The 23711-nt window shown below is 37.1% G+C and overlaps 2 long non-coding RNA genes across 12 annotated transcripts in view; one reads left to right on the top strand and one right to left on the bottom strand.

Moving 5' to 3' along the window:
- Nucleotides 1–23711, top strand: part of LOC138918543 (uncharacterized) — a 226824-nt gene that overhangs the window by 18510 nt on the left and 184603 nt on the right. The window lies entirely within an intron of this gene.
- Nucleotides 12649–22783, bottom strand: LOC138918544 (uncharacterized). 3 transcript variants are annotated; one of them, XR_011428033.1, is made up of 4 exons: nucleotides 22613–22783; nucleotides 18029–18144; nucleotides 16510–16616; nucleotides 12649–13001 (listed from the first exon to the last, which is right to left on the bottom strand). It is a non-coding gene; the product is annotated as an uncharacterized lncRNA (long non-coding RNA). The 3 variants fall into 3 exon arrangements; XR_011428032.1 differs by having other exon boundaries at nucleotides 16300–16616; XR_011428031.1 differs by having other exon boundaries at nucleotides 12649–16616.

Consider the following 23711-nt stretch of genomic DNA (forward strand, 5'->3'; position numbering starts at 1 on the left):
GTTTGCACTTTTTCTTTCTTGTGCCAGGGGATTTTCTAAAGAATTCTTCTTATCCTAGGGAGACAGGAAGTTGTCCATCACTTGTTCCTATAAAACTAAGACTCCTAGGAAGAGAATTTTCATGGCGGCGCTTGTTAAAATGTTGACGAAGAAGGGTTCTACTAGACTTAGATTGGGGAGGGGGATAAAATTCTGGCAGGCGCCACAACATGGGTAAAATATCACAGCAGGCATGACTTTGGAAAAGCATTTCCTTTGTAGCAGGAGTCTCTTCTACTTTGTGGTTGGATGCTGTCTGAAGCTTGGTATTGCCTGAGGTTTCTTCTAAGTCTCAGTTCTCTTCAGACTCTGCACATTGGCCTTGGAGATCTCACCCTCTACTATGGACTAAATTAACAACTATATGCAGTTGACCCTTAAATGTCGAATTCCAGCCTTACCTCTCTTGTCTCCAGACCCATTAATCCAACTGCCTACTGAAAATTACCATTTAGGTTTTCACATTTTCCTCAAATCTAAGATGTCTGAAATAGAATTCATTTTCCCATTAGCCACTCCTTCTTTCATTTTTCCTACAAGACAAAATGACATGCCCCAATTACCTAACTCAAAAACCTTGACTCCTCATTGTCTCTTGTTCTCCACTTGCCATTAATCACCATGTCCTGTTGAATTTTCTTCCTAAATATATCTCCAATCTGTCACCTCTCTTCACCCTCTCTACTGCACACCGTGTCTCTGTCGTCATCTCTAGACTAGAATACTGTAAAAGTCTCGTAATTACATCCATTCTTCTAGTCTTGTTGCCCTCTAATTCACCTTCCTTCTTCCCACCAAAGTGGTTCCTCTGAAATGCAAATATACCAATATATGTCCAGTTGAAAACTCTTCAAAGGATCCACATTACCTAAGCTCAAACTTCCTAGCTTAGCAAACCTCTCCAACTGCCTTCTTTTGGCATCGCCCCTTGCACCCTAGATTTCAGACATAATGATCTATTTGTAGTTCACAGGATACATTGATGGTTCCCCAGTTTTGTGCTTTTCCTCTCAGTCTTCCGTTAGCTTTACTCTTTTCTGCTTCTCCATACCCCCATGAATGACAGGCTACTTATCCTTCAGGATTTTCCAGACTCAGCTCAAGGGTTCTCTCCCCTGTGAAGCCTTTTCTGAACCACTAACTCTGCAAGGGTGGAATTGACCATAAGTTATTTGGGTTTCTACTGTACTCATTAGAACCTACAATACACCTAACTTCTTATTTCACTCACATTCTAATATATCTGCCTTCTTTATGAACAGGTTTTTGTTTCTTCAACACCTACTGCTAGTTTCTGGCATATAGTGTACTCAATACTAAATATATTTATTTTGGTTATTTGCTTGATTGAGTGACTGATTAAATAAGTAAATGTGTACTCCTGAAGAGTTTTTTTCATTTTACCACAAATAAGTTCTTATATTTTATTTCATATTCATTATCATAAAACTTTCCTCTATATGCACTGCTAAATGTTGTTGATAGAATTAATACTTTACATGGATTAATTATCTTATGTTGTTTCCTATCTTCAATCTTTTCTGAGCCCCCCAGATTTATTTGTTTCATTATGTAGTTAACACCTCAATAATGTTAGAATTTAAATCAATTTTTACAATAACTTTTAAAGGGATACTTATGGGTTTTGCTATTATCATCTTTAAAATGTCTTCTTTCACTTTTGGCACCATTGCCTCTTGCTAATTACCATAAATCTGTAGAGATGGTCAACTTCTTATCACTTCTAATTTGGTAATTTGATTTGGTTCTTTTAGACACTGTTACTAGAAACTAACTGATATGGGATGTTGATTTGGTAGATTTGATTGGTAGTTTAAAGGTGGAATCTTCTTTACTCTTTGGAAATTTCATTCAGAATATATTGAGAGCTTAGCCTTCTCCAGGCACATACTAGGTAGGAATATAAAGATGAGTAAGCACAGCTGCTTACCTGAAGAAGTTTACAATCTTAAAGGAAGATAAGACAGTTGCACAGAGGGCTATAACATAAAGATAGGATAAATGCCAGGAGAAATATACAAAGTGCTGCGGGAACATAGAAGAGAGACTTATTTCCAGTAACGGGATCTAAGGAAAGCTTCATGGAAGAAGGAGACTTTTAAGCTTGGCTTTGAAAATTGAGCAAGATTTCAACAGGTGAAGATCGTGGAAGGACATCGCACACTGAAGGACATGGATTGTGGGTTAGAAGGAGAAAATACATGGTGGATGGAGAAAAGAGTAGAGCAGGGGTCCAGAACGCACAGAGTATGGGGTGGTACTTCTAGAGGACATTGAAAACTGGAAAGATAAGTTATAGCCACATTAAGGAAGCCCTTGAGTGCCTCACCAACTATGAAGACTCACGTGAGGCTTTTGAACAGAGTAATGAACCTTCTTTTCTACCCACAGTAGCATATTATGTTCCCCTTATCTCTCTTACTCTGAATTTGCAAAGAAATTGCCGTGATATCACTTCTGTTTCGAGACCCTCTTTTCTAACCACTTTTACGTGGTGCGTTTTTTCCTTACTCAGTCTTTCGGCACAATGTTTTGCTATTTGAACTTCAGCCACATTTTTTTTTTGGTTCCTTTGGGGGCACTACTATTAGAAACTAACTGATATGGGATATAAATTGTTCTATAATTATCCTCACAGTAATAGAGGACTCTTACCGAAAACTTCTAGCTCTCTGTCATTTGATTTGAATATTATAATCTCCACCTAATATCTGTTGTGTCATATTAATGATACACACCAAGAAATGTTCTCTTGGGAATGTCATATTACACCTTTTACCTGTTACTCTTTAAATTCAAAAATCAGATTGCACCCACTTTTTTGGGGTGGGATACATGCCCCATCAGACACATATATTGAGACTCTTTCCTCCCAGGTGTGGTTTGCTATTTCATTTATTTTAATGGAGGTTTTTTTAAACTGTTGTATTCAGATTTAATTTATATACCATAAATTCACCCATTTTGTGTCCAATTCAATGAATTTTAGCATATTTACAGAGTTTAGTATGTGTACAATGATCACCACAATATAATTTTAGAAAATTTCTACTACTTTAACAAGAAACTGGGTACCTAATTACTGTCATTCTCCATTTCCACTCTTAGCCCTAGGCAGTGACTAATCTACTTTCTCTTTTTATATGTGCCTTCTTTAGACATTTTATATAAATGGAATTATACAATATGTATTCTTTTGTGTCTGGCTTATTTTGCTTAGCATGTTTCTGAGGTTCATCCGTGTTGTAACATGTATCAGTACGTCTTTCCTTTTTACTGCCAGTAGTATTCCATTGTATGGATACACTATATTCTGTTTATCCATTCACCAGTTGATGGATGGTTGCGTCATTTCTACTTTTTGGCTAGTGTGAATAATACTATTATGAACTTTAGTGTACAAGTGTTTGTGTGGACAGGTTTTCATTTCTTTTTGGTAGATTCCTAGGAGTGAGAATCCTGGGTGGTGTGATAAATTTGTGTTTAGCCTTTTATGAAAGTACCAAAATGTTTTCCAAAGTGGCTGTTCCAGCTTACATTGCCGCCAGAAATGTATGAGGGCTCTAGTTTCTCTGCATTCTCATCAACACTTGTTATTATCTCTCTTTTTGATTATAGCCATTTTAGTGGATGAGATGATATCTCATTGTGGTTTTGATTTGCATTTCTCTATGACTAATGATATTGAGCATCTTTTTCTGTACTTAGTGTCGTTTTGTATATTTTCTATGGATAAATGTCTATTCCAAGAGTTTGCCCGTTTTAAATTGAGTTATCTTTTTATTATTGAGTTGTGGGGATTTTATATATAATCTGGATACAAGTCCTTTATTAGATAGGTGATTTGCAAACATTTTCTCCCATTGTGTGGGTTTTTTCCTTTTTCTTTTTTCATCTTTCTACTTTCTTGACATTGTCTTATGAAACACAAAATTTTAAAATTTTGACTAAATCCAATTTATCAATTTTTACTTTTAGCTCTGCGCTTTCTATGTTCATCTACTTTTTTTGAGGTGTGGGTCAGATTAATTTATGGAAACTATTTGTTAGGTTTATAATTACATAACAAATGGAGACCTTTATCACCTTATTTGCAAGGTGGTTGGGCTGCTTCCCCCTGAAGCATCCATTGATCTACTGTGGATTTCCTGAAATTACAGCAGCGAATTAAAATTACTTTCAGTTTTGGGGGTTCACTGCCTCCACAAACTTCTCCTTTTCTCTGTCACTATCTCATCCTTACCCTTGAAGTAGTGAGGAATCTCAGCCCAGAGTTTCAGAGTATGTCATCTGTCCAACTCGTGAGGGGTGAACTGCATGTATAGGGTAGAGAGTCCAGGGATGCTACTAAACATCCTGTAATGCATAGGACAGCTCCTACAACACAGAATTACCCAGCCCAAACCAGCAATAGCGCCAAGCTTGAGAAGTCCTGCTTTACTGAGTAGTTTTCATTAGTACTTTAAAAAATTTCCCTCTCTTGTTTTATCCAAATACTTTCTTTCTTCCAAAGCTCAGCTCCAAAGTGGAGCCTTCTTTGTCCATCATAATTCATAACGATTATTTTGTACTTTTTCAGAATTCCAGTGCTACTTATTATTGTGTCACTAGTGTCTACGACAATAAAATAGAACTGTAATTGTAGACAGCTTATCTTTTTAAGTAATAAGAAATATATTTATAAGTTATTCAATTAAAATGTTATAATTTACAAGATTTTTTTTCTTTTTGTAGGGGCTAAAAATTTTGCCAGTTTACGTGTCAGAGTCATTTGAAGAGCTTTCCCCGGCCCAGTCCCTTCCAGGCTCTTCCCTGGGGGCCCAATCCAGCAAGGAAGGTCTCAGATGGTTTCACTCAGGGGAGCAGCGACCTCACTTGGGCTCACTTAGGGACAGTCTCTCAACCAAAGAAATGAAGGCAGGGCCTGGGTGGGTGTTTCATAACAGGGCCACTCCGTGGTGTATACGTGGAATTTATTCTCTAAAATAAATTTCCCTGAACTTTCCCTCTGTATGTGACCCTGTTTTAACATCTCCCTATTTCTCCACTATATCATGGAGATTATGAGTTACTGTCTTTGCCAAAATATGAACCAGCTTAAGAAACACAATCTAGAGTGCATCACTGGAGTAGCTTGTGAAACATTAAATAGCACCAGGTGCAGGACTGACCCCTGGAGGACCACAACTCAATATGCCCCCAAGGCTGACATTTAACCATTGATGATTTCTGAGTAGGGCCCTCTGACCAATAGCACATCAATCAATAGTGTTCTTCCAACCCCCCATTTCCAGAATCTCCTCTTCTCTTTAGAGCTGACCCTATTTATTCTCATTAGTTGTTTGACTCAGTATAGCTAAAATGTAAAGGCAACTACAAATGACTTATAAAGAGTTTAGATTCAATTGCATGATAGACATCATTTGGCTCACAAACATAAAGATACTATGATTTTTCAGTTTTCATTTTACCTTAACAGATTGCTAAAAGAATCTCTGTCCTCTTCCTTTTGTGGAACCTACCTTCTTAATTGTCTTCATTGAGCCTTAATTTGACCATATGGACTCTGTGTATGTGTGTATGTGTGTATGTATGTGTGCAGGCGGAGGGGTTAATCTCTTCAATTAGCATTGGATTTTACATGATATTCTCTCTGTGGAATACCTACTATTCAGTCTTATAAATGTACCAAATAAATCCAACCAGTAGACTTGCCACTTTGTTTGTGTATTTTTTTATTTTTATTTATTTATTTTTTAAAGATTGGCACCTGAGCTAACATCTGTTGCCAGTCTCTTTTTTTTCTTCTTCCTCTTCCTCTCCTCAAAGTCCCCCAGGACATAGCTGTATATCTAGTTGTGAGTGCCTCTGGTTGTGCTGTTCGTTTATTTAATTGAAATTTGATGGAAGATTTTTAGGAAACAAATACGTTTTTATTAATAAACAATTTTTTATACCAGTTTTAGATTTACAGAAAAACTGAGCAGAAATTATGGTGAGTTGCTGTGTACTGCCTGTCCGTTCCCCTGCTCCCCTAGGGGCTCCTCCATTACTAACATCTTGCTTTGGATGGTACATTTGTTACAACTGATGAGCCAATCTTGACACATTATTATTAACTAAAGGCCATAGTTTACATTAGAGTTCACTCTTTGCATTGTACAGTTGTATGCATTTTACTGATGCGTAATGTTATTTATCCTCCATTACAGTATCAGACAGAATAGTTTCACTGCCCTAAAAATTCCTTGTTTTTCACCCATTCATCCCTCTCCCTACCCTACCATGTCTTGGTAACCACTGAACTTTTTTACTGTTTCCGTATTTCTGCCTTTTCCAGATAGTCATGTAGTTGGAAGTGTATAATATGCAGCCTTTTCACATTGGCTTCTTTAACTTTGAAATATGCATTTTGGGTTCCTTCTTACCTTTTTTTGCTTGATAGCTCATTTGTCTTTTTTGCAGAATACTATTCCATTGTATAGATGTACCACAACTTGTTTATCCATTCACCTATTGAGGGATATGTTAATTACTTCCAAATTTTGCAATTATAAATAAAGCTGCTATAAAAGCATTCTTGTGAAGATTTTGAGTGGACATAAGTTTGGGTAAATACTTAGGAATCAACTGCTGGATCATGTGGGAAATACATGTTTAATTTTGTAAAACATTGCCAAACTATCTTTCAAAGTGGCTGCACCATTTTGTATTCCCACCAGCAATGAATAACAATTTATCACGCTCCACATCCTCTCCAACATTTGATATTGTCAGTGTTTTGGATTTTATCCATTCCAGTAGGTGTGTAGAAATCTCTCATTGTTGTTTTAATTTGCAATTACGTAAGGGCATAATGAAGTTGAATATCTTTTCAAAGGCTTATTTGTTATCTGCATATCATCTTTGGTGAGATGTCTGGTCAGATCTTTTACCCACTTTTTAATTGAGTTGTTTGTTTTCTTCCTAAGAATTCTTTGTATATTTTGGTTACAAGCCTTTTATCAGATATGTTTTTTGCACATATTTTTTCCCAGTCTGTGGCTTCTTTTCATTCTCTTAACAGTGTCTTTTGCAGAGAAGGAGTTTTTAGTTTTAATGAAGTCTAACTTACCAATAATTTTCTTTAGTGAATTGTACTTTGGTGTTGTATCTAAAAACTCATTACCAAATCCAGGATCAACTAGACTTTCTCTTCTGCTATCTTCTAGGAGTTTTATAGTTTTGCATTTTGCATTTAGGTCTATGATCCGTTTTGAGTTAATTTTTGTGAAAAACGTAAGGTCAGTGTCTTGATTCTTTTTTTTTTTGCATATTGATGTCCAGTTGTTCTAGCACAAGTGACCTACTTGTCTGTTCCTTCACCAGTATCACACTTTCTTGATTACTACAGCTTTAGGCAAATCTTGAAGTAGAGTAATGCAGTCCTCTGACTTTGTTCTTCTACTTCAACATTGTGTTGGCTCTCTAAGTCTTTTGCATTTTCATATAAACTTTAGAATCAGTTTTTGGACATCCACAAAGTAACTTTGGATTTTGATTTAGATTGCAGTGAATCTATAGGTCAAATTGGGAATAACTGACATCTTAACAATATTGAGTCTTTCTATCTATGGAATATCTTTCCATTTATTTTGATCTTCTTTGATTTCATTCATCAGAGTTTTGTAGTTTTCCTCATATAGCCATTACACATATTTTGTTAGATTTATACCCAAGTATTTCATTTGTTTGGTGTTAATGTAAATAGTCTTGTGTTTTTAATTTTAAAAATCAGTTGTTGGTGCTGGCCCCGTGGCCGAGTGATTAAGTTTGCATGCTCCACTGCAGGCGGCCCAGTGTTTCGTTGGTTCGAATCCTGGGTGCAGACATGGCACTGCTCATCAAGCCACGCTGAGGTAGCATCCCACATGCCACAACTAGAAGGACCCACAACGAAGAATATACAACCATGTAGCAGGAGGCTTTGGGGAGAAAAAGGGAAAAATAATAAAAATCTTTAAAAAAAAAATCAGTTGTTCACTGCTGGTGTATAGGAAAGGAATTGAATTTGTATATTAGCCTTGTATCTTCCAATCTTGCTAAAATTACTATTAGTATCAGGAGTTTTTTGTTGATTCTTTGGTTTTCTACATACATAATTGTGTCATCTGTGAATGAAGACAGTTTTATTTCTTCCTTCCCAATTTGTCTTTTATTTCCTTGTCTTTTTTTTCCAAGGAAAAATTTCCTTTTATTAACAGCATTTGCTATGTCTTCCAGTACGATGTTGAAAAGCAGTACTGAGAGGGAACATCCTTGCTTGTTCCTGATCTTATCAGGAAAGCATCTAGTTTCTCACACTGAGTAGGATATTGCCTATAGGATTTTTGTAAATATTCTTTGTCAAGTTGAGGAAGTTATCCTCTATTTATAGCTAGCTGAGATTTTTTAAATTATGAATAGGTGTTGGATTTTGTAAAATCCCTTTTCTGCACCGATTGATATGATCATATGATTTGTTTCCTTTAGCCTATTGATGTGATGGATTATGTTAATTGATTTTCAAATATTGAACCAGACTTGCATGGCTGGAATAAGTTCCAGTTGGTCATGGTGTATAATTTTTTTCATACATTTTTGGATTTGATTTGCTAGTATTTTCCTAAGGATTTTTGTTTCTATATTTATGATGGATATTGATCCATAGTTTTGTTTTCTTGTAACGTCACTGTCAAACAATTTTCTATTCACTTATGCCTAACGTGGCATCCAAATGGATCACCAGTTACCAAGATAGTTATTGATAGAATTCTTTCCATTTCACAATTTATAAGTCATCCAAATCAAATTAGATGAAGAAGAGCAGTTCTCAAAACTCTGACTAATAGGGAAGTTTTTTCCCTCAACATTCTTAAGATAGAGTTTCTTTTTATTTTAAATATAGTTGACCAATTACGAGGAAATAATTTGCCAAGTTTAAGGTCATGGTTCTGATACAGGTTTTCTTCCGTACTCATCAAAAGTTTGAGTAAATGTGGCTAAGAAAAGAAAAAGATGCAAAGACAAACTTAGAATTTATAGCTCAATATCAAGATTAGGGGATTGGAGTGAATGATATTTTTCACTTACTTATTTGTTGGTATTTTGAAAAATGACACACGGTGAAGAAGCTAAGAGACCTAGCGATTTTAAAAGTGCAACTCTATTAAGAAGGATTGTGAATGCTTGATAGGACATAATTAGGACCTAGATTATTATACTTATATTTGATTTGTCTTGAGGGATATGTACATTCTCACATCTGCAAATGACATACAAAGGCATTATGAAAACTGAATGTAACTCAGCCAAATGACTTATTTTTATGTTTATGATTCATTCTGTTGTTTGGTCTTCCCACTATTTCTGGAGGCCGGTGTTAATGTCACTTAGCAGTTATGTGATAAAAGCCTGGTGTAGTGATCACAACGCCCAGGCTTATTCTGTTGTCAGCCTGGAAATGCCCATACGCAAAACAAAAATCCTACAATTTGATTGCACTCTACCCTGTTAGCCTTAATAATAATGGTAAGTAAGATTAATAGAGTTCTACAGTGTGCCGGATGCTAATGTGATACTGGTATTAATTCATTAAATTATTACAACAACGTTATGAGGCAGATACTAATATTTCCCCCTATTTTATACATGAGGTTGCTGAGGCTTAGAGAGATTACATAATGTGTACAAGGTCATCCAGCTAGTAGTTGGTTTGACCAAGATTGAAACCCAGGTGATACGAATTTAGAACTTCCTCCCACCCACTGTGCTACACTGTCTTCCAATTAAAAAAGGGACAGGAATAAGTAAATACCTTCAACTCTCTTTAAACAAGTTCTTTTTTTCATCTGTTGGAATCTTGTAGACATTTTAGACAAAATATAGAAAGAAAATAATTTTATTTGTATCCCTTTAATCTTTATATTTCACTATTACTATTATTATTTTTTAAAGATTGGCCTGAGCTAACATCTGCCACCAATCTTTTTTTTTTTCTTCTTCTCCCAAAAACTCCCCAGTACATAGTTGTATATTCTCATTGTAGGTTCTTCTTGTTCTACTATGTGGAATGCCACTTCAGCATGGCTTGATGAGCGGTGCTAGGTCTGCACCCAGGATCCAAACCAGTGAAACCTGGGCTGCTGAAGCCGAGTGCATGAACTTAACCATTTGGCCACTGAGCTGGCCCTTCATTATTAACTTAATTTAATGTAATTTAATGTTTAAACACTCAAAGGGGATTTATTAACTCTCCTAAGTGGGAAATCTGGGAATGCCTCTGACTTCAGGCACAGCTGGATCCAGGAACTCAAATTCTATTCTTAGGTTGTCTCTTTCGGCATGTCTCAGAAACATTTCCTTCATGGGGTGGGACAAATGGATCCAGTATTTATATCCTAGCAGCTTCACAACTACTTTAGTTAATGAATTCATTACATTTCTGTTAATAGAATGACATTTTTTTGTCACAGATCAAGAATAAACTTCATGATTTTGTTTAGACCTAATTAACTTACAAACCTTCTGGATGCAATTCTATGCTACTGTAAATTGCAGATACTTCTAGAACTTTCCCCTCTTTTTGATGTTTACTCTTAGCTGAGAGTGTAAATTATCTTATTAACATTGCCCACACCTCATACTAATTCATTTTTTATATAGAATTGACTTAAAATATCTATATAGAGATGCTCACACTGATTTAGCTCCCTTATTACACTGCCCTATGTGTTCTGAATGTTCATATTCCTATTCTGACTCTGACAGGAGAGGAATGAAAACTCTTCCCACAATTGTTGAAAGGGTGAGCTAGATGTAAGCAAAGTCCCTAGCCTGGGTGAGGACTCAACAAGGGTTGACTGATTTACTATGCTTGGATCAGTTTCCTGCCTTACAGCCCTGGCCTTCAGTTCTACTTTCAATTCCTTGCTGGCAATGTAATGAAGGCCATGGCCAGCTCTCCATGTAATAGGATATTACTACTCTCTGAAGCTATATGGTCCCCTCTCTGGTCTCGAAGAGTATAAATGGCAGCTTGGCTCTCCCCTGGCCATCCAGGTGTTTCAGGTCTTCCCTAGGGCTTATGAGTGTTCCAGGGAAGAATAGAGAAGTGTGCCTGAGGGATAGGTAAATGACTAGTGCTAAGATTCAAGGCATAGCCAGGCCCTCGGTCCTCCCTCACCCTACAGTAAACTCACACATACCGGTAATTGACAAGTGGGATCTGGCAATGCAGCTGGCCTTTGCAAGTTGCCCTCATTCACTAGGACTGGAGTTGGCCCTCTGGTCCAGCACAGCACCTGTACACTGGAACAGCACTTTTAATAGTGGTCCTTTTCCTGGTCCACTTCCCAGTCCTTTTCTGAAATATACACACTCTGAGACCTTGCTCTACGATAGGGCCTTACTTAGGCATTTCAACTTCAAAGCTAGTGAGTGCTCTGTTGCTTGGCCCTTTCTTCTTTCTCCCAGTCTCTTCTGGGTCTCAACCCACCCTGGTTACTCTCACCCAAAAGCCCCCTAATGTTCCTTTTCTTCCAGTGGGGCTTAGTGGCCACTAGTTCAGAGTCCCAAGCAAGACCTGAGCAACATGAAAATGCATTGACTCTTTAGGAATAAAAAAAAAGCCTTTACCAACATAAGTACTCTTAAGAGAAGAGAAGTTTTCTTTCTCCCCTGCGGAGTTACTCTCCTCATGGGTGAGACAAATGGCTTCAAAATCAGTAAAAGTAGAAACAATTGAATTTTTGTATTAAACAAGAGTTGAATTGTTCATGTCTTGCCTCCCTTCTGCTACATAGCTATCCAATCTGTGTAGCTTGAGAAGGCCACCAGTTTCTTATCTGCTCCCTTTTTCAGGATCAAGCAGAAATGCAAATGGTGCCATGGTTCCATCTTCCTTCCAGATCATTCTTGCTTCACTGTCCAATGGAACTCACTGCAATGATGGAGCTATTCCATATCTGTGGTTGTTGAACACTTGATATGTAGGTAGTGTCATTCAGAAGCTGAATTTGTAATTTTTTTAAGTCTAATAAATTTAAATTTAAATAGTCATATGTGGCTATTGGCTACCATATAGGACAACACAGGCTTACATTTTCTGGAAAGCAACTAATAGCATAGACCAAGAATTCAAAAATGTTTATATATATATATAGATAGATAGATAGATAGATTTAAAGAATTTATTTATTTATTTAGAGTAGCTTTAGGTTCACAGTAAAACTAAGAGGAAGGTACAGGGATTTCCTATATACCCTCTGCGCCTATATAATATATTTTTACTTTAATAACTGTATTTCATGGCAAAATAGTCGGTCAAAGGTTCATATGTAAGAATGTTTATCATAATACTTATATTCTAAATAAAATCAGAAGAGTCAAATAAATTATGGTACATGACTTGGCTGTTAAAATTTTGGTTTAAAATGAAATTTAAATACATGTTATTTAATACTTCTGTTATGATGTTAAGTAAATATATATGGATTCAAACCTTCTATGTAGTGTTATCCTAAATTAAAATACATATAGTATACACATAATTAAAGTAATTGAAAGATATAAACCAAAATATTAATGGCTTTATTTTTGAATAATGAGCATACAGATGATTTTAGTTTCTTCTTTATATTTTTCTTGTAAGTTTTACATTTTATACAATGAATAGGGGTTGCTTCTTAAATGGGGAAATCCATAGTAAACATCATTTTTAAATGGTTGTAAAGTGTTGCAGAAGGCATGACTATATTACAGAGAAAAGAGCCCTGGATTTGACAACTAGAAGGTTAGTGATGGAATTTGATAGAGCAGATTGAGGTGGACAGTGTCAGAAGAGGTCAAAAGGGATCGGAGAGTGAGTGGGGAGCAGAAACCCAAAGTCATCAGGTTCTGCCTCACCTTCAGACGGTACGGCTCTGAAAAGAACGGGGAAAATACGTCATAATCACATCATCTTTCGAGTGTCTACTAGGTCTTGTACTTGATTTTTTACATTTAACTGATAAGCAACTAAGTGTTGTAGTGTCCATTATGATAAGAAAACTGAGACTTAGAGAAAATGATTTGTCTTATGAAAACAAAGCCGCTGATGCTAAAGCCTGGTGACTTTCCACTGTGTTGCACTGTCTTCTACAGGATGGTAAGTAAGGTCAGGTGAACGGTGTCTTTTATTTTATTTTTTTCAGCTAGTGAAGGTACCTTGTAAGCAAGTAGTAAAGAATCACAGAGCACTATGCTCTCCTACATATTGAGTTTCCTTGTGAGTAGGGCAGAGCAGCTAATTTATGAATTTGGACTCAGGCCAGCCTGGATTCAAATCTCTGCTTCACCTGATACTCCCTGCGTGACTCCGGGCACACCAGTTAGCCCCTGTGGCCTCAGTTTTCTCATTTATCTAGCGGAGATAACAACATCTACCTTAGAGAGCTGGTATGAAGATTAGGAGGGTAGTATATGTAAAAGCGTCCAGCACGACAGCCGACACAAAATTGCCTTAATACACGGCTGATGTAGTTGCTGATACTGTTTTTGTTATAATGAGATTAGTTGTCCTTGATTTCTTTGAGGTGGTAGAAGTCTTGATCCTGTTTTATGTTTAGAAAGATTCTATATTTTAGTGTGCAAAGATGAATAAAATTTTAGTCATTGGCTGATTTATTGCCTTAACAAACATCTATTAATGCCAACCACATGTCCAATATGATACTAGGAAGTCGAGATGGAAGAATGAGTTAGACATTGGCCCTCTTCTAAGAAGAAAGTGGACAGACACTTACGTAAAGTGATTTGTATAAAGCAGTTAATAACTGCTCTGATAGAAATGTGAGTGGGGCAGTTGCAAAAGGCATCAGAGAGACGGTGACTTTTTATAGGAATAACTGAAACCATCTTCTGTGGTCCAAGAACTGTACTAAAAGTGTTGCACATTTTATGGCATTTGCTCTTCCTAATGTTATTCTACCTCCTACTTCATGACCCTCGCTGAGAAGTTGCCACATAAGCAAATCCTCTAAGACGCCATCCTGAGAAGGTGAAGGTGCAAGATTCTCCAAGTGTTTTCTGAGGGAAGCTGCCTCTCACAGACGCTCCCTGAAAAGGATTCCACAGCCGAATATATTTGAGAAACAAGGAGTGCTCTTGCCTGTTGGAGTATTGCAACGTATGATGCTATTTTACAGGTTCTGAGGCTTGTGGAGATTTCTAAACTCAGACTTTCCCAAATAGTAAATACAATTTCCTGTTTTAAATAACAACTATAAACACCTTAAGGAACTAAGGTTTGTGGAACTCTGTACAATTGTTGATTTAGGCTGTCGCTTACCTTCTAGGCAAACATCTGTATACTTTCTGAAATACTCTTTTTAGAGAGAGGCATGAGAGGGATGGTGACTGCTGTTATATATTTCAAGATATTTCTAATGAAAATGGCACAGGCTTGACATGGGTAGAAATGATAGTAGGAGAAGTTAGGGAATTGTGAATTGTCATAAAGTGCAGAACCAGAAAACGGCAAATCTGTGGAAGCCTGTGTTGTTTAGAAGAGGGCAATTTACTACGAGTTTAGCTTAAACTCTTGTAAAATTTCAGGAAGATGACGTCATGACAAAGTGTTTAGAAAAGATATACATAATTATCATTACACTAACATGAAATAGCACGCTCAGTTTATATCATTTTGCTTGGTAAACTCTTTCTTAAACCATTCCTAATTAAAATTTCCCTGAGTCATTTTTTTCATATTCTCCCAATATTCTAACATTTAGTTTTGAAGTATTATCTATTGATGAATAAGCCTTCTGAAATTACTGAAAAATGTCTTTTACAGTATTTAAGCAGTTTGTAATATTTAATTGCATGATTGGTTTTCAATGACATTTTGGTCATGTCCTGAATTTTCTCATCAAGTGTAACGAATCTTTTCATATGTCTGATTAATTATTACAATTTGGTGAATATCTGTTTAATGTAATGAAATTAAAGTGAGTCGAATACTTGTCCTTTACTTCAGTATTGTGATGTAAGTTGTTCTAGATGATTAGATGACAAAAAAGACACATTCCAGGGATGTCCCTCTTTTGCACTTGGGCCCTTGATTTAAGTTTTCTAATTATCATCAAATCAGAATTTCCCAGAGGTGGCAAATGCCCCATTCAGCGATGCACACATCCAAACTTTAGTCAGGAGCTCCAACACGCTGCCCCACAAAGGAAAATAGAAAAGGCCAGACCGAAGGGAGATGGAGGTATGACACCACACTTGCAAAATATATATTTCGGGGTTAAGTACCAGGTGCTGGCTGGTGTCCTTTTGGTTTGGGACAAGCATCATGGGACCCAGACAGAGGACTCTGAGGTGCTGGTGAGTAATTTGCCTCTGCTGGAAGAGGAGACAGCTAGAAATAGCAGTGTCACAAGAGTTCAGGATATCTGCTTTCTTTTCCTCTCCGTGGTCAATCCGGATTTTACAATGTACATCTCCTCTTTTCCTATACTACAGTAAGGAAAAAAAATTAACTAAGGTTTACTTTTTAATTAAATGTAGTACCACTTAGGAAGATGTATGTTAATCTGAGGCTAAATCTGCCGCCCTCAGCTTTACAAGATGCTGGCCCCAGCAGAGGCTGTAAAGCTCTCGATAAGAGAGGCGAGGAGCAAGGTGCAGGTCCCCCAGCGATAACCTCCTGACTCCGACATTATAGGTCTTTCTGCTGGAATTGAGTTCTACATCTTACTCGATGGGTTATTGTCACAGATGAGTAATGAACGCCCCCTGCCCCAGTCCCAGGGTGCAGAAGGCAGTGGGTCAGGCCATGGGGAGGCCCAGCTGCAGGCGGCGGGGCGGGCAGATGAAGGGAAGGCAGTTAAAGGTGCAGGGACAGTGGTGACTGCCCGGGACCTGCTGGGGGAGCAGCCACGGGCTGGGCCTGTTGGCTGGGGCAGGGAACGTGTGCATTAATCATAATGTTCCCAGGCTAATGGGCAGTCAGAGAAAACGGCCAGGACCACAGAACAAAGGCAGAACATGATGAAGGGAGCACCTCTGCCAGCTGGGAGTTTACAAGGCTGGTTTTTAGAAGGTGAGATAAATGACAGTTACCACCACAGCAAGCTGAAGGCATAAGGCATGATTAGGTAGTACGTTAGGGTAGTCTGTTTTCATTTCTTCCTGGGTTCCTTTGTGAACCTGGATTTGTTTATTTGGATGTCTGATTACCTTGCAGCCTCCTAAGGGGTTCATCTCAGTGGTGAAGAGACTCCTCTCTGAGGAACAGAACTGCAGGCTTGATACGAATTCTGAATTAGTTTCTGGTTATAATTGTAAAAATAAGGTTTGGGTAACTTCTGAGATATAACAGATGACATCATTAGCTATGATTTTAAAATCCTTGTGTGCAATGCATTTCTATATTATTCTTAAAATTACCATTGAATTGATTTATCAGATAGATCTCCATTAAAAAAAAAAAAAGAACGTGACTAGCTGTCTGCAGTGAATTCTCATGCTCCACTTGACCATTTCCTCTTGAAGTTCTGGAGAGAGAGAAAGAGAAGGACTTTTTGCTAGCCAAGGACAACCAAACTTTAAGAGCAGAAATTGAAAATATGTGACCTAACTATTCTCTGATCTTACGATAATGTGCAGTTTTTAGGAATGATGATTTAGAGGAAGGTAAACCAATTGACATTTTCTTTTCTATTTTTATAGCAATTGTATGGCACCAAATTATAAAATAAGATGATTTACTTATAATCCTTTTATTTAGAAAGATTTTATAATCTCCTTCACATTTGACAAAATAATAGCTCTAATTCTTGTTTTAAAAAAAATGCGTTGTCAGAAATTCTTGGAGAAAGGGGGGGTAGGAGGATGGAATTAAGTAGTAAGTAGAGTAAATGGAGCACCAGTTCAGGCTGGGAATAACAGGAAAGACAAAGTTTCTCCCTTTTAAACCAAGAGCTCCTGAGGGTGTCTGGCCTGGGTGACTTTCCAACTAGCCAATCATTGGGACGAGAGTAGGGACAGTCCCCTGCCTTCCTTTTTCTTTGCAAAGATGAAATTATTTTAGAGATACCTAGAGACCTGAGAGAACTATGTTTCCATCTTGTGATTCAGTTTCCTTTTCAAATTAACTCGCTTCTTTTTTCATTTTTAGCAACAGTGGTATAGGAATGTCCCACCTCTGCACCCCCAAATTCTATGCTGATTAGAGAGGCAGCACGTTAGAGACATTGAACTAATTGTCAGCTGACCTATACTCTCGTTCTGCTTTGCCAATAACTAATCGTTTGGCCTTTCACAAGTGTTTCATTTTGGAAGGTAGGGGGGCCTCCTTTTTCTCATCTGTAAAATTTGGACTTGGAAATGGAGTTTCATTGATTCTTTGCTCATTGCCCTTAAATGCAATTAAACTACAAAGTCTTCACGTCTCTACTAGTCTTTGAACAAGGTATTCAGAAATTTAGATGAAAGGTTTAGCATGAATTAAGGTACGCTACCTATTCCCATAATAACAGTTTGGCTAAACTTGTATGTATAGTATATGAGTACACCAATGCCTTAAATTTGGAAAAATCTGAGGTTTTTAGATAGTGATGTAGAGCATTCCAGTAACTTCAAAATTTACACATCAATTACAATAAATTATGGTCTCTAATTTGTAGGGTTGTTCTTCTGTGATTTCTTCTCTTAGCCTGCCTGGGTGGTTCTGGCTCACTTCCTACTACAATCCGATTGTTGCCCATCAAAATAACATAGTGACCTGAGTCCAAAGACGCACTTCCATCAGAATTGTGGTGCACGAGTTAATGTGTATTCCATGTGAAAGAAACTACCCAGGCCTTTGTTGGATTGCAGAACTCTCCCAGCTGTTGGGTCATCATCTGGATAAACATATTTTATTTCCCGGCAGGCCGACCCCGTGGCCGAGTGGTTAAGTTCGTACCTTCCGCTGAGGCGGTCCAGGGTTTTGCCGGTTCAGATCCTGGGCGCAGACATGGCACCGCTCGTCTGGCCACGTTGAGGTGGCGTCCCACATGCCACAGCTAGAAGGACCTGCAACTAAGATACACAACTATGTACGGGGGGTATTTGGGGACATAAAGCAGAGAAAACAAAAGAAGATTGGCAACAGTTGTTAACTCAGGTGCCAATCTTTAAAAAAAAAATATGTTTCATTTCCTTGGTCCTGGAAATGAGTTGAACCAGAGAACTCTCAGCAGCTCTTATTTCAGAATAACAGTTGACTGTTCCAGCATTTCGAGTATCAGGTTGTCCTACTTAGAGCCAGGGGAGAAGGCAATTGAATGGGTACATCATGATTTAGAGAATCAATTCTGTTAGCTAACCTTCAACCCCCAAGTGCACCCCAATATGCTCAGGTCAAATGAGTATTAATGAAGTTTTTTTCCTGAATGTGTGATTCTAATGGATAGGGTCATCATCATATTATTATTTTTTTACACTAAGTTCTTAAATTTTACGAATGGCCAAATCAGCTTAAAAATAAACAAAATACATGATTTCCAAAAGAGAGAAGGAAACAAAGCCCTTGCAAGTAGAAAACTCTGAGCATAAGACTGTGCATAATCTTAAGAGTCTAATTTAGTTTAAGACATTGATTGTAGATGAGAATCTGAAAATATTATTTAGCTACAGAAGACATCAAATACATATATTTTTCCCCATCTTAAATGTGCTCTGGAGGCCTTCATTCTGAATCCTGTAGAAGTATCAAGAAGTAAAGTTCATAATGTATTAAAGACTGGTAGAGCAGGTAACATCATGGAAAGCATGGGCAAAGATTTATTCCTTGCTACATAAAGGTTATATTGATGACAAAAAAAATCTTCTGGAATGAAAATAATTCCAACGCTGGCTTTTCTGAAATAGGATTCTTTTTTTAGAGTTTGCTGTGGTCTGTGCCATTACACATTCTAATGCACTTGAATTGCTGCTAAAAAGAAACTAAGTTCTTGTTAGAATTTAAAACACAAGGATCCATTTCTGCCTAACAGTCTTGTAGCTGCGCATTCCCTCAAGTGTATCCCATCTGCTTTTGGGAGCTCTCATTGCAATATGCAGTGATTGCAGGATAAGCACACCATTTTCCTGTCAATACTTTCCTATTAGCCTCCTGGATCCATACATCATCATCTTGCTGGCCTGCAGTTTGCTTATCTTTGTCTCCGAGGCTGCCTTTGATTTATCTAACACCCAAGCTAATGAGGCATGGAGCCCAGGGTGGCTCCAAGGATAATGCACTCCTGTATAAAAATGCTTAAGGAAGGATCAAGTGCTAATCCATTCTAGACTAAAAGGCCTAGCCCTTCAACAAATGTTGTATTTCTTAATCGCTAAACTAAGACTATAATAGCTCTCCCTTAAGCTACTACCATCAGTAAAACTATACACGCTAACTACATGCAATTTACCAAAAAAACTGAAAATTGGATTTTAATTTGTGCTTCCAAAAAAAAAGCCAAAAAATAGTTTCTATCCTAGCAACAGTTATCACCATTATTTGACAGCATTCTTATGCAAAAATAAGTTAGCTTTAATATTTAATTTACAGTAATAGTTTTATATTCCCTCGCTGGGACCTATGTTTTTCTAAAGACAAAAATAACAGAATCTACAATGTTACTGTGGCAAGGATAAATCAAGCCGGCTATTTCAATAATGGAGGTAATTACAAAGTGTACATATCTGAAATGTGCCGAGTGGTTAGGGGTTGTTTAATTAACATAAAAATTTCAATATCATCAGCACGTATGTTGCTATCACAAAAGCATTGTTAAAAATGTGTTTTAAAATAGTAATGATTTTCACTATTTTAGTTATACACATTTTAGCCATAAAAACACTTTTTACTGACACACGGTAGATTCTACATCATTGCAACTAAACAGCACAGTATAACGAGGCTAGTGACTATTTAATTCGGTCCATATAAATAGCTAACCTTGAAACATAGGCCCCAAATACTTCTCTTAGAAATAATGTCCACATAGGTTATCTATATTAATCTATATGCATAGATAATTCCCAAATATCTACTCCCTCTATTTATTGTTTCAGTGTAAAGAACCTCAAATTCAGTGTACAGAAGTTTTCTTAAAATATTTTGCTGTTTCTATTAATTACATGCAATGAGAAGTAGGATACAGAAGATTCTTCTTTTTATGAATCTTTTGCCAATACTAGGATCAAAACTATTCTATTTAAAAGCAAATATGGAAGGAAGGAAGAGAGGGAGAGAGGGAAAAAAGATGAGAGAGAGAGAGAGGAAGGGAGGGAGAGAGAGAGACCATGAGGGAGGGAAGGAGGAAGAGGGAGAGAGGGAGAGAGGGAGAGAAAGAGACAGAGAGAGAGAGAGAGAGAGAGGGACAAAGAGAGAGAGAGAAGAAAAACGCCAGTCTGCAACTAATTGTGGGAAAAATCCCAGGAGAAGAAAGGCTCAATCAGAATCGTGGTGCAACAAGAAAAGCCTTCACCCATTGGTTCACTCTATGCCCCTGAGGACCTGACCAAGGTAATAAGTCCCTTTATTGGTCACTAACCAACATTATTGAGAACCAGGGTGGAATTTAATGATGTGACATTATTAGGAATTGTTATTGAGATGTAAATGATCTTTGGTTGGTTTATTTAAGTCACATAAAGAACTAGTTTAGAATGAAAATTACTTATTGATTATTAGAGCAATTAACAGAATAAATTTTAGTGCTGGTATTAACATTTTCCTTAAGTCCAAAACTGTTGCTGCTTAAACTCAGCAGAACACTTAATTGGTCTGGGACTCAAAGATTATCTTCTTTGTGGAGATTTATCCTTAAAGGAGTTTTTAAAAATAAGAAACCAATTGCCAAAATCCATTCTAAAATATTTGAAGTTCTTCCATTTTGGCTTTTAGTAGAGGGAAAAAACTTGCCAGCATAAAATGGAATTGCGTAAACTTAATTGTGCATGTAAAGGAATGGAATATTTACTTTTGCTCTACTAAAAGAAAACCCCCAAACCTTTGAGGGAATTAAAGTAGAATCTGTACTGTAGATTTCTTATTTCCTTTCCTTTTGCTAGCATCTATCTGTCAGTCAACACCATTCATCCTTTATGGGATTGACTTTCCTTCGTTGTAATTCTTTCTTTCATCAGTCTTTATTTTAAATATAGGATCAATTCTTGGAATATGGCCTTTGTCAGAACTGATTATCCTTTCTATGACTTCCAAGAAGTGGTAATGGTGTGTACAGTTATATACACAAAGATGTAGAATAAAGTTAATTAGATGCATTATTCAACACCCAATCTTTAAAATTTGCTTGAATTATTTTGATGTCATGGGCAAATTTTTTTTTAACCTATATTATTGCCAGTAGCCTCATTCTACAGTGCTGTGCTGGGTATTGTTCAAAGGGAATTTCTAATAGGCCTAATGTGTTAACTGATATCACTATTAGGTCATCTTAAAAGATATACAAAAGCCTGAGTGAGAATTTGGGCTAAATTATTGGATTAATTTCCTGGTGCTGCCTTACCAAAGAGGCTTAAAACAACTGAAATTTATTTTCTCACAGTAGTGGAGGCCAGAAGTCTAACATCAAGTTGTCAGCAGGGCCATGCTGCTTCTGCAGGCTCTAGGTAGGAATTTTTCCTTACCTCTGCCTAGCTTCTAGCGGCCTCTGGAAATCCTTGGCTTTCCTTGGCTTATAGCTGCATCACTTCAGTCTCTGCCACCACCTTCACACGGCCTTCTCTGTGTCTTTCTCTGTGTACTTTCCCCTTAGGAGGACACCAATCATTGGATTTAGGGCCCACCCTATTCTAGTACAATCTCATCTTAACTTGATTGTATCTACAAAGACTCTATTTCTAAATAAGCTCACATTCACAGGTTTTGGGAATTAGGCCTTGATCATATCTTTCTGGGGGCATGATTCAATCCATTACAGTTGCATAAATAATGATCCTCATCTTCCACCTTCTTCATTAATAAATTGCCTAGCCTTTGCTAGATGCTTTGCAAGCTTTTTAAAAACCTATGCAAGAAAGTACTATAATTCCAATTTGCATATAAAGAAATCAAGCTTTAGATCCCTTACCCAAAATCTCAAAGCTTGTGACCAGTGGAGCCAGTATCTAAATCCAAGTGTCCCCTGTTTCAGAGCCCATACACTTTTCTCTGTGCAGTCTTCATGAATTCAAGAGAACATGAAGCGTTTCTACTTGGTTTTGTAGTAGATTTAGTCTTTACATAAAGACATGTTAAACATATATGTAAATATTCAGATTTCAGAGAAGAAACCAGTCTTTAGTCAAAACCACAAATAAACACCACACCTCTGAGTACACACCCTGAATTTGCGGCACCCTGAAAGACAAAGGATATCACCACGTGTTACAGGAAACATGAAGCTGTGTCCACTTCTGTTGTCCCAAACGCAGCACATATTGTAGGAAAGATGTCTCTTAAAAGACATTTGCAAAGCAGACCAATGAAATTTTTTTTTGGCTGGGAGAGACTTGCCTTGAGCTAACATCTGTTGCCAATCTTCCTTTTTTTTCCCTCTCCAAGGCCCCAGTGCATAGTTGTATATCCTAGTTGTAAGTCCTTCTAGTTCTTCTACGTGAGCTGCCATCGCAGCATGGCAACTGACGGACGGGTGGTTCCGTGACCAGGAAGCTAACCTGGGCCACTGAAGTGGTGAGAGTGCTGAACCTTAATCACCAGACCAGTAGGGCTGGCGCCAATGACATTTTTTGAGAGACTGAAATAACTGAACAGATATCACTCTGAAGAGGTCTTTGGGGATAATTTTAGATGTGGGTACTCTGTTTCTATTAATATATGTATTTTATTTTCAAATTGCTTCAGTGTAAAGTTTCTAACTCAATATTATGCTTGGTGAAGCTGAAAGTACTTTATAAAAACAGCTTAATTCTATCAACAAGTGAAAAGGGGAGAAGGAGTTTAAAAAATTTTGTTATTTCTTTATTACATGATGGATAGAGGCAATAAAATATTCTAGTTAGATTTTGCATTTGTTTAGTTATTATTAGTGAAAGTGTGCATTTAAAAATCATATTTCTCGGCCATTTACAATTATTTTTTTTGCCTCTTTATGTCCTTAGCTCTTTGTGTGATGTGCATATTTGGGGATTGGACATTTTTTCTCCTAATGGTTTGCAAGGGCTCTTTCCACGTTAAGGATATTAACCATTTGTCTGCCATACCTGTGGCTTAAGATTTTTTCCCTGCTCCCTTATTTCTTTTTAACTTTGTTTATAGTGCCTTTTTTTTTTTTTTTTTAACTCCCTATCCGCCTTTTAATTCTTATGGGATCAAAGTTATTGCTTTGTTTCTTTATGCTTCTCTTTTTAAGGTCATGTTTAAAAAGTCATTCCATAACTCAAGATTATTTAAGTATTTTCCTAGTAGTTTCATGATTTTTATCATCATCCTCATCCTCATAATTACTATTTAATTTTTAATCCATGTGATGAAATTTGGCTCAAGTTTCAAGTCTTCGTTGTCATCAAATACCAGGAAGAAATACTGTTCTCCTTAAGTAGCAACTATGATATGCCAGAGTAGAGAAAGATGTTCCTTGCCAGGGGACTTGCTG

The sequence above is a fragment of the Equus caballus genome, chromosome 17 (genome assembly GCF_041296265.1).
Source record: "Equus caballus isolate H_3958 breed thoroughbred chromosome 17, TB-T2T, whole genome shotgun sequence".
Taxonomy (NCBI): domain Eukaryota; kingdom Metazoa; phylum Chordata; class Mammalia; order Perissodactyla; family Equidae; genus Equus; species Equus caballus.